The sequence below is a fragment of the Eurosta solidaginis genome, chromosome 1 (assembly GCF_040869045.1).
Source record: "Eurosta solidaginis isolate ZX-2024a chromosome 1, ASM4086904v1, whole genome shotgun sequence".
NCBI lineage: Eukaryota > Metazoa > Arthropoda > Insecta > Diptera > Tephritidae > Eurosta > Eurosta solidaginis.
In genome coordinates this window covers 358,435,970-358,448,255 of record NC_090319.1, presented here as the reverse complement: position 1 = coordinate 358,448,255, position 12,286 = coordinate 358,435,970, and positions in this window count along the sequence as shown.

Below are 12,286 nucleotides of genomic sequence, written 5' to 3'. Positions count from 1 at the left end.
GAAATGGCGAAATTCGCCTTATCTGAAAAAGCGGTTGTATATGAGGTATATGCTAAAGAGGTCGGATCCGGTCGGTTCATTTAAATATCTCATTGGACACCAAAATATACCCACTGAAAAAGTTTCATCACGATATCTCAACATTTTAGGGGAAAACAGACGGACATGATTAAATCAACACTGCTCGTCATCCTGAACATTTCTGTATACTTATTAGTCGGTATTTTTCTTCTTATTCAAGGACTTGCAATTCTCAAATCTCAATGTAATGAATGTGCGTGTGTGTCTAATTGGCGCCTAAAACTTTCAACAGTCCCTGGGAAAGGAGGTTTGTGGGTGAGTAGGAGAACAAGGGGGATTGGGGGTGGAGGTGTGATTTCGTTTTTGAATTGTAGGCAACTCAAGACAACGTCTGCCGGACATGCTAGTTAAACTCTTTAAAATTCGACATGCTCAAACCCTGCGTAGAGCTGGTTCATTCGGCGGCAGTACTAGTTCGAACTCAATACCAATGATTCATTTGGTTGTGCTGCGTTGTGCCATCTTCAGTGTAATTTTCCGATCTCAAAAACACTGAAGATGGCACAACGCTGAAACCGGTATCTCTTCAAACCCAATTAGGCAGGTGATGACGAAAAAATATTCCATTATACTAATCAATACCAATGCATACTAATTAGGGTGATAGATTCGGTTTATTCGAACCGGTTTTAAGCCGATTTTTTCTTCATTTTTTGGCCGGTTTTTTTATAGTAAAATCTCGAATATCGAATAACCCGGTTTTTTCTTCGGTTAACCGGTTTTTCAGAAAGACTATAAAGGGCTTGGAAAGTTTAGCGAATTACGGCAACGTGTTAATTTTTTATCGAGGTCTGAATCACTGACAGATTCAGGATTCAGAAAATGATTTAAAGAGTGAGTTGGATAAGACCATTCGCGATATTCAATACCCAAATCATTTAGCGAAAAAGTGCGAAAATGGTATTTTAGACGAGTTTGTATAGTTTGCCAAATGTCAGAAACGTACAGAAAATCTTGAAAAATTGTATTACTGGCAATAAGTCCTTCTAGCACATTGAGTGAAAGAGCGTTTTCTGTTTCAAGTCTAATAAAGACTGAAGAAAATAATAGATTAAGCCCGAAACATTTAAACTATATTTTATTTTCAAAAGATTACGCAATAAGGAAAGTCTTCCATATGAGGACTTTTTGTTACCATAAATGAATATCATTGAAATGATATACATAAGACATTGAATTTGTTTTGTTTTTAATAAAATATTTACCTATTGGTATGTTAGCCTTTTAACGGCTTATCTAGTTTTCGCCGGGTTTAAGAAATTAAAACCGGTTTTTTTTTTCAAATTAACATCTTTCGAATAATCGGAAAACCGGTTTTTGAAAAAAGTCGAATAATCGATCACCCTAATACTAATATATAGAAATTAAAAAATGTATAGAATGTCGCGATCAAAAGTTTTAGGTTCACGCTTGTATTCTAAGAGTATTTTCCTCGAAACCATTTTTTAATCATAAACATGATTATTATAGTAGATGGGGCTTCTTCTCTGTGATCACTATTACCAACGCTTTTAAAGTAAGGTAGATGATACCACATACAACAAATATAACGGTGACTACTTAGATCTAGCTACTTAGAGAATCGTTGGGTAGCAACGATAAAGTTCCGAATGATACCGATCTCAACCTTGAATAAATCCCCGGGAGATCCAAGCGAGTCGCGACCGAAGTACTTTCGCCTAGTTCTGGAAAAAGCTGGGCAATCAAGCATAAAGTGATTTCGTGATTCCACCTCATCATCCTCCATACAGCTACAACAGGATGGAGTTTCCAGTAAATTGAGACGTACCGCATGGATACCCATGGGACAGTGCCCTGTCAAAACCCCCATGACCATTGATAGGTGAGCCTTTGGGAAAACAATTATTTCGACAGACCTCCTGCCATCTACTTCCGCCCAGAAAGAATATGCTACCCGCCCAACGTTTGCTGAGCTGATTCGAGCCCCAGCTATCGAGGAGCAAACCACAGGTGGCCAGCGGAATCCCGAAATCCCTACAGCCGTCATCCGGTTCAGTTGCACCGCTGCGGGCTAAGAGATCCGCTTGACAGTTACCCGGTATATCACTATGGACCGGGACCCAGATAATCTTAATTATAAAATAGTTCGATGCAATCGCAAGCGAGGTCAAGCACTACCAAAGTAAATTAAAAGTTTTGACTTTCGTTTTCGGATTCGCGATCCTGAATACAAAAATCGTCCTTTTATCCCGCCACCCGATATTTATGGTCGTATATTAAGAGTGTCGTGCTGTCATATATAATTACCAAATATTGTAAATGGGATTTCCCTTCAATGTTTTAATCGTGAGTGACAGTACTTTATAAGGATGTCGGCATCCACGAACTTTGCATATTATCAGCTTGACCGTAAATATGCCTTACTTGAAATATGTTAAGTTGAATTTTGGGCAAGTTATTGTTATTTGGATACCTCTTTGCGTAGGAAAATTTTTCGCAATATTTTTCCAATATTCCCTGCAGGTCCAAACCTACTTCTACTCTATAGAAATCACCTTCAACTCTTAATAAAATAACCACTCTAATTAGAAACCACCTTCACTTCCACCACATGCCTTCAAAAATAAATAAATAAATACCTTTATTTATACTAATACATATATACAAAAAATCCAAACAAGAAAGCTCTTGCAAATTTTACTTCCTCATTTGTATGCCGGCGTAGAAAATTTTGTATTTGTATCAAATTATGTGAAACGTGAGCGGGCTTTGCGACATAGACTTCAACGTTGACTGCGACTGACTTAACCAACCGTCTTGAGGGAGAGATGTATTTACTCTCACTTTTAACAATTTTTATGATAGCCATGACATTGCCAACGAATGCAGTAATAGATAAAAGATTAAATAAAATATATGTAAACAAATTTCTATGAGCAAACAAATATCCCCGTTTTTTCATATTCATACATATACACACAAACATAAACACTTGTTGTCGAACGCCAAGTCAAAAATATTTTAAATCCGACAAAATGTCACTTAACGACGCAGCAACGTAGCGTGCAATGGCTTTGCGTTTAACTTTCTTTGCTTTGATTTCTTGTATTTTTTTTTAAATAAATAAATGGCTTATGGTGGTTTTAACAAAAGTTCGATAAATTGCGTTATAAAATATAATAGTTTTTCTTTTATATTTTTATACTCAGTTTGATTGGATAACGGTTGGTTGTACAGGTATAAAAGAATCGAGATAGATATAGACTTCCATATATCAAAATCATCAGGATCGAAAAAAAAATTTGATTGAGCCATGTCCGTCCGTCCGTTCGTCCTTTAACACGATAACTTGAGTAAATTTTGAGGTAACTTGATGAAATTTGGTATGTAGGTTCCTGCGCACTTATCTCAGATCGCTATTTAAAATGAACAATATCGGACTATAACCACGCCTACTTTTTCGATATCGAAAATTTCGAAAAACCGAAAAAGTGCGATAATTCATTACCAAAGACGGATAAAGCGATGAAACTTGGTAGGTGAGTTGAACTTATAACGCAGAATAGAAAATTAGTAAAATTTTGGACAATGGGCGTGGCACCGCCCACTTTTAAAAGAAGGTAATTTAAAACTTTTGCAAGCTGTAATTTGGCAGTCGTTGAAGATATCATGATGAAATTTGGCAGAAACGTTGCGCCTATTACTAAATGTATGCTTAATAAAAATTTGCAAAATCGGAGAACGACCACGCCCACTTTAAAAAAAAAATTTTTTTAAAGTCAAATTTTAACAAAAAATTGAATATCTTTACAGTATATAAGTAAATTATGTCAAAATTCAACTCCAGTAATGATATCGTGCAACAAAATGCAAAAATAAAAGAAAATTTCAAAATGGGGACGATAACTTATTTCGGTTGAAGCCACGCCCATTTTTTATACACAGTCGACCGTCTGTCCTTCCGCTCGGCCGTTAACACGATAACTTGAGGAAAAATCGATATATCTTTACTAAACTCAGTTCACGTACTTATCTGAACTCACTTTGTATTGGTATAAAAAATGGCCGAAATCCGACTATGACCACGCCCACTGTTTATATATCGAAAATTACGCAAAATGAAAAATATGCCATAATTCTACACCAAATACGAAAAAAGGGATGAAACATGGCAATTGGATTGGTTTGTTGACGCAAAATATAACTTTAGAAAAAAACTTTTTAAAATGGTCACACCCACCTACCATATTAAGTGGAATAAAATGAAAAATTCTGCAGGGCGAAATAAAAAACCCTTGAAATCTTGGCAGGAATAGTGTTCGTGGTATTGCATATATAAATAAATTAGCGGTATCCGACAGATGATGTTCTTGGTCACCCTGGTCCACATATTGGTCGATATCTGGAAAACGCCTTCACATACACAACCACCACTCCCTTTTAAAAGCCTCATTAATACTTTAATTGGAGACCCATATCGTACAAACACATTCTAGAGTCACCTCTGGTCCATTTTTATGGCGATATCTCGAAAAGGCGTCCACCTATAGAACTAAGACCCACGCCCTTTTGAAATACTCATTAACACCTTTGGTTGATACCCATATTGTACAAACGCATTCTAGAGTCACCCCTGGTCCACCTTTATGGCGGTATCTCGAAAAGGCGCCACCTATAGAACTAAGGCCCACTCCCTTTTAAAATGCTCATTAACCCCTTTCATTTGATACCCATATCGTACAAACAAATTCTAGAGTCAACCCTCATCCACCTTTATGGCGATATCCCTAAATGGCGTCCACCTCTGGAACTATGGCCCACTCCCTCATAAAATACTCTTTAATACCTTTCATTTGATACACATGCCATACAAACACATTCCAGGGTTACCCTGGGTTCATTTTCCTACATGGCTATTTTCCCTTATGTTGTCACCATAGCTCTCAACTAAGTATGTAATGTTCGGTAACACCCGAACTTAACCTTCCTTACTTGTTGTTATTAACTTTAACAAATTCCCAAATCTGAAGTTTCGCCATTCATTAAGACACTATGAAATTTGTAACTGATATTATCAACCAATCGTAAAATCGTTATCGGAGAAGTTTTACGAAACATTCAAACTTTTTATTTTGAGCATACTTAATTTTTTCGGGTGTAAGGTTTTTTACCGAAAACAACTAAAATCAATGAAAATTACAATTTAAAAGTACAAATTATAGGTCTATCCAAATTCGTATTAACGACGGTAGCATAGTTTCATCTAAAACACCCTTTTGGAAAAAACTTGTCAAAAATCAATGGGAATTTTGAGAGACATAACCTATACTTTGTTAGACTAAAATTAATTGCGCTACAAAACTACGTACTCAAAAAATTCAGAAAGCTCAAAATAATAAGTTCGAAATTTTCGAATAACTTTTTCGAACATTCAAATTTTTTCGAAATAGTTTCTAAATTTTTTTGCATAGTCTTAGTTAAAATTTTTTTCTTAATTTATCGAAAATAAAAAGAAGAAGAATTTAATCGATGAAATTTGACAATAATTGCCACTGATATTTTGGTGTTCGCTGCTGCAAATACAGCTGCAGCGTACTGATGATACAGTAAGAACAGATATAGTGAAAATTACAAAATATTAGAGTTATTGATAATTTTGGCTAGCAGTTCGAAAACTCTCTTACTTAGAAACTTTTTTAAAAAAAGATGATAAAAAAATTTTAAGGACTACCTTTATATAAATGGACCAAAAATAGAAGGCAATTTTTCCTTTAATACAGACATAATATTGTTGAATTTTGACTAAAAACCTTTAACAATAGCTCTTGTAAAACACTTTTTGGGATTTAAATCTATAAAGGTGGAGCGCAATCTTTCAACTTGAGGCAAACCATGTACTTGGGATTAACTAATTGATTATTTAAAATTTAAGCACGCGCTCTACCTTTATAATTTTAAATCCCAAAATTCTTTTACAAGAGCTATTGCTAAAGTTTTTTAGTCAAAATTCAACAAGACTATGTCTGTATTAAAGGAAAAATTGCCTTCTATTTTTTGGTCCATTTATATAAAGGTAGTCCTTACAATTTTTGTATCATCTTTTTATTTTCAGTTTTTTAGTGCTGCCTACAAAAAGGCATTTTGAATTTTGGGTTCTGACTCACGGCCCAAGTTTCAAGTCTCTAGCTCACCGGGAAGTTACTTAAAAATCGATTGCTAGATTCCCCTCCTTTTTCAAGGATTTGCAGTTATCTTGACTAGCGCACCACCTAGCGGAAATTTGTTTTCCATAAGTTGTATTGTCACTAGGGCTCTAACTATGTGTCAAGTTTCAAGTCTCTAGGTAACCGGGAAGTTAATTAAAAATGGATTGAAAGATTCCCAAATCAAAACTAATTCTCTTAATATCTCGATCCATGCGCCACCTAGCGAATTCTTTTTGAATATTGCATTACCACCGGGTTCTGACTCCCGGCCCAAGTTTCAGGTCTCTAGCTCACCGGGAAGTTACTTAAAAACTATCGCAAGTTTCCCCCCATTTTTAAAGGATTTGCAATTATCTTGACTAGCGCGTCACCTAGCAGAACTTTGTTTCCTATAAGTTGTATTCTCACCAGGCCTCTAACTAAGTGCCAAGTTTCAAGTCTCTAGGTAACCGGGAAGTTAGTTAAATATGGATTGAAAGATTCCCAAATTAAAATTTTTTTCTTATCATCTCGATCTGCGTGCGCCACCTAGCGAATTTTTTGATTGACCAAATATTGCATTGTCACCGGGTTCTGACCCACGGCCCAAGTTCCAAGTCTCTAGCTCACCGGAAGTTTACTCAAAAATCGATCGCAAAATTCCCCTCGTTTTTCAGGTATTTGTAGTTATATAAATTAGCACGCCACCTAGCGGAACTTTGTGTTCTGTAAATAGTATTGTCACCAAGCCTCAAACTATGCGCCAAGTTTCAAGTCTCTAGGTCTCCGGGAAGTTAGTTAAAAATCGATTGAAATATTCCCAAATCAAAATTAATTTTCTTAATATCTCAATCCATGCGCCACTTAGCGAAATTTTTTTAATAAAATATTGCGTTGTCACCGGTTCTGACTCACGGCCCAAGTTTCAGGTCTCTAGCTCACCGGGAAGTTACTTAAAAATCGATCGCAAGATTCCCTGCGTTTTTTCAGGTATTTTCGTTTATCTCGATTCGTCTGCCACCTGGCGGCATTTTGTTTTCCACTAATTGTAGTGTTATTGACTCGCAAATTATGTGCTAAGTTACAAGTTTCTAGTTAACCGGGAGGTTAGTTAAAAATGGATTTGAAGATTCCCAAATCAAAACTAATTTTCTTAATATCTCGATCCATGCGCCATTTTAAAATTAATTTTCTGTATATCTCGCCACCTAGTGGATTTTTTTACACTTGCATTGTAATGTCTCCCAGATCTCAACTATGCTCTAAGTATCAAGTGTCTAGGTCAATGGGAAGTTACCGAAAAAGACTTTTCCGTGGGTCAAATATTCGTATGGAAATGAGGGGACAACCATGAAAGCGACTTAATATAAAGGTATAAAAAACCTCATCTCTGAGCTCGGCTGAAAAACGCCCAATCTCGCCTCAAAGTAAGTATAAGAATTTATGCCGAGATACCTCGTTTTTGGAACGAATGCTGAGATAAGACGTTTTTAAAAAGATTCGTCGGATCGTGCGTATTCGAAAAAGCAGCGAAGAGAGATTCTATTCCACTCAGCAGTGAAGTTAAAGGCTGATTTTTGTCAAACTATTCGCAGCTGCGTACACTATTTACAATGTAATTAATAATATCCAATTTTTCACTCCGCCAAAATTCAGAATTTTGCAATTCACAAAAACATTAGGGAGACGTCACCGAGGCATGCTTTGTTCTAATGGGGACCACTTCTTGTATGCCATTATATGTACGCTGCATTGAACTTTTGCTTGACTGACCTTGAAAATATTTATGCTTCAAAACAGAAGAAATAATTGCAAACTTAGCAAACTTCTATGATAAATGTATATTGGAACGAAAATCGATACTGATGATGGCACAGCGCCGAAACCGGTTTGTCTCGAAACCAAATGTGAAAAAGGATGACGGAAAATCGGTCCAATATACATCATTTATCCACCCTGCCGGAAAATCAAAAAAAAGATAAGTTCTATGATAAATTGTTTTTTACGAGATTTCTAAGCTTGCGTGATATTTGCAAGTTGAAATGAGTTTTCTTATTAATTCGCATTGTCCAATTATTGTTTTGACAGTACAATCGAAAGAATTACTTGCCATACTTGCAAAAGAAGCTCAGCAAGTTTGTGTCTTAAGTCTTTTGTATTTTAGATAAAATGCATTGACATGACTTGTCCAAGCATACTCATCTCTCAAATGTTATTATTGTATGTATGTATGCGCGTTCAAAACATAAATTTTTTTTCATTCTTCTGTATTTATAATGCTGTCTGGAAAGTAAATTTTAATCGATTCTTGTACTGATGTCTACTACAGGATCTTTCAAGTGACTGAATAGCTCACCGGCAAGTTATACAAGCTGGACATTTTTTTTCTCAACGGTTTCTAAAAGCTGTTAAATAAATATATTGGTGCTGAATATTTTCATAAATATTTTTGATCTGCATATGAAACCGTGGCGAAATATTTGTAACCAATTATTGTTTTTGAGAAAAGATTGTTTAAAAACCAAATGTTGAATAAATATGTTGTTTTTCAAATGAATACTCCAAGCCCTTAGAATGCACATGGATAACTTGAATTTAAGATCAAAGAGTGAATTTAAGATTTAGGTAGAAACTCCGATTAATATTCTATGATATTTGAAAAGCTTCCAACACGTATTAGACTTGACTTTGACTCGAAACTCAGGTAATTCCTCTTCAGCTTGTTACTAAAGAAGTTTCTAAATTTGATCACGCAAAGGAGAGTACACATTTGATACGAAGCTTATGAAATTGATAACTTTGTTGTGGGACGGATTACAAAATCACCCGCCTATGTATGACTTCACTTACAAATTTCAGGCAAACTATAAAAGTCTTTTCAAAATTGGCTGCTATAATGAGAAGTTAAAATCCAAATTGACGGGGACATTAATCAGCGGAGCATCTGCATCAATCCCATTAAAGGAGCGAACATTGCAGGTGCCTGCCCTCAAATCATATTCCGACCGCTTTGTGGGGGTCGTCAGCATTTATAGGTTGTCTTCTTATACGGGGACTTAATTTTTCTTTTATTGGGGTGTGATTTAACGTACTGGGTCACAAGCCCAGCGAACAACGCGCTTAGTGGCGATGACAGTATTGCTTGAATGTTTATATAGATATCCCCTTGATTCAAGACGGACGTCCGCTTCCAGTCGCACCTTGTGGCGAACAGACGCTGCCGATGAAAATTCCTTAGCTAACCCTTAAACCATATATGTCAGAGTTGCCTAACCAGATTATCGCCTTCTCACACTAACTCACAACCACACAGATGTTCTGTGGCTAGTGGGATGCTTGAGCCGCATGAAAAATAATCAATCTGGCCATTCCCTGATGAATGGCGGTCAGAAGTTTTCCCCACTTGCGTGGACTTCTACACACGGCTCCACCCTCCTGTTATTACGCATTTACTCATGTTCAAAAATGTGTTGTGTTCGTAGTGTGAATGTAAATATTACCAGCAAAAACTGACATAAGCAGTTCTAAGCTATAAGGAATACTGGTTTCACTCCTGATAGATAAACATAAAGGTAAATAAAGCACATCATACGCCTTTTAATAGCGCCTTATTTTAGGCTTATTTATATCGGTATACTGTTTTGTTATCTTTCCCGCACACTGCCTGAAGATATGCGGACTCCGAACGATATCTGAAAATGGCACCTGGTTAATGATTTCCGGGTTGGCTGAACCTCTTCCGAGAAGTGATCCTGATCAAAAACTTAATAAAGTTTTTTTTAATGTTAATTATCTTGCACGTTGGAACTGAAAATTAGTTTGGATACTATTCCGTATCCTACCTGCTTCATAAACCTTATAACCACGTTATTGTAATAAATGTATTATCTTATTATAACACCTTTTATTGGGTTATAAGCCTTATATTAAAGATCCTTGCATATCCTCATGTAATCCTTATTTTGAGTGTACTATAAGGCTTCTAAATAACGGTATCTTTCAGATAAACCTTATGCTGGTGACGTAGGTACAGAAACGTAGGTGCTATAAGGGATGCCATTAGAATTCGTTTTGTTTGGCATAGCTAAAGGTGTGATTTTGAAATTAATATCTTAGAGCTATAACTAACTTTCTAATAGCCTGCGCTTTTCCTTGAGAAGACCTATCGATAGATATAAAGTTGTTTATAACCTAGAATTATTGTTGTACCGTAAACGGGGAGCGACATATTCATAGAGATTATTATATTGTGACGAATATTCACATCACTAATTGCTACTAGCATCCCTAATCCGATACTAAGCAGCCACTTGTATGTACGTAAACAAATCAATCATCATCTACACACATACATACAAGGAAACGGAGAGATACTCATAAACACATGAAGTAGTACTCACAGACACACACGCATATGACTATGCGAGAGACTATAAACTACAAATCCACATGTACATATATATGACTGGTAACCAAGCATGAAGTTCGCGAAGTTCCTAGACCTTAGGAGAAATGGATGAACGAGAAAACTGACAGTATAAAAGCAGCGCAAGCTGAGGAATGAGTAATCAGTTTTGATTTAGGCACGCTATGGGTTGTGAAATATAAGTGTTATTGTGAAGTATTCTCAGAGTAGTCTAATAAAGACCATTTTGCATTATTGAATATTGGAGTTATTTACTCAACAGTTTAGCGATTCGAATGTTAGCAGAAGGTTTGGAATAAGCGGAGTTTCCCTAAATTCGTTACAATACGTATTTGGCATAGGTAATGGTGCCATTTTGAAATTAATATTTTAGTGCTATAATTAACTCTCTAATGGCCTGCGCTTTTCCTTGAGAACACCTATTGATACATATATAATTGTTTATACCTTAGTATTATAGTGTGACCGTAAACGGGGAGCGATATTTTTATATAGATTATTATATTATTTTGCATGGAGGCAAATCTGGAATAACATTCAGATATGACTGGCCGGATCCGTGCGCATCTTGCACAACAAAATACAAAAGTCGCATTTCAAATATCAACAGAAATCAGCTGTTCTATCAATCATCTATTAACAAAAGCTGACATGCACTTGCGCTGCCATCTGGCGAATGTTAGCAACTGCCGGTAATACAGTGTTAATTGTAATCACATATTCACAATAGTGCCATAGTACAAATAGATTTCTTTGTGTGCTCACAATCGTTTATTTTAAACAAATTATTTTAACAAAATATAGCTAAACAAAAGCACTACGACCAATAATGCCCAAAGGTCGCTAATAGCACGAAGCTCCATCTTTACAACCAAAACATTATTTAAAGATTTGGATTCCAAATAAGAGCGAAAAAGAGACCTGCACATAAAAACAGCAATTAGAAATAATATATAAGATTGACAAAAATGTGTGAACATTTTGCGAATCTCCTGAGTTGCTCTTTGTTATACAATCAATGCCTTTGTTGTATCTACCAATCTACTAAATTCGATTATTTTTTACGTTTTTTTTACCTGACTTCCTGATAAGTTAGTATTTATGATTTTACATTCATATCAAACAACACCTGTTTCTTCCTCTTCAAGTCTCAGCCAGTTGTGCTGGTTTACTCTCTTTGATATTAATGTTGTCTGTATTTCTTTTGCCTAACTTAATTCCATTTCAAAAAATGCCTGAGCGGCAACCAATTTTCTGAACAATTTCCGTTTCGCCTCACAGTTTCAGTAGCAACAGAGGCTGAGTGTGGATTATATGCATATATATACAGTTTTGTATGTATCTATATATATTAAATAAACACAACCTTGCGGACAGTCCAACTAGTTGAAAACTGCCTCCAACAAGAATGAATCCAAAATAAATGTATTTTTGTTAGCCGAACCTACATTATTAGCGCGACGGAACCTACATGTTTGATGTCGACACCGTACATTATCTAAAAGGTGGATACATTTTCTACGAAAAGCTTTTCTTGTTTAAATATACTAAGAGTATTTCCCAAAATACTGCAGAAGGGCAACCCTCGTTACAACAATTTTTCTAAAGTATTTTGATCTTGACTTCCGTTGAC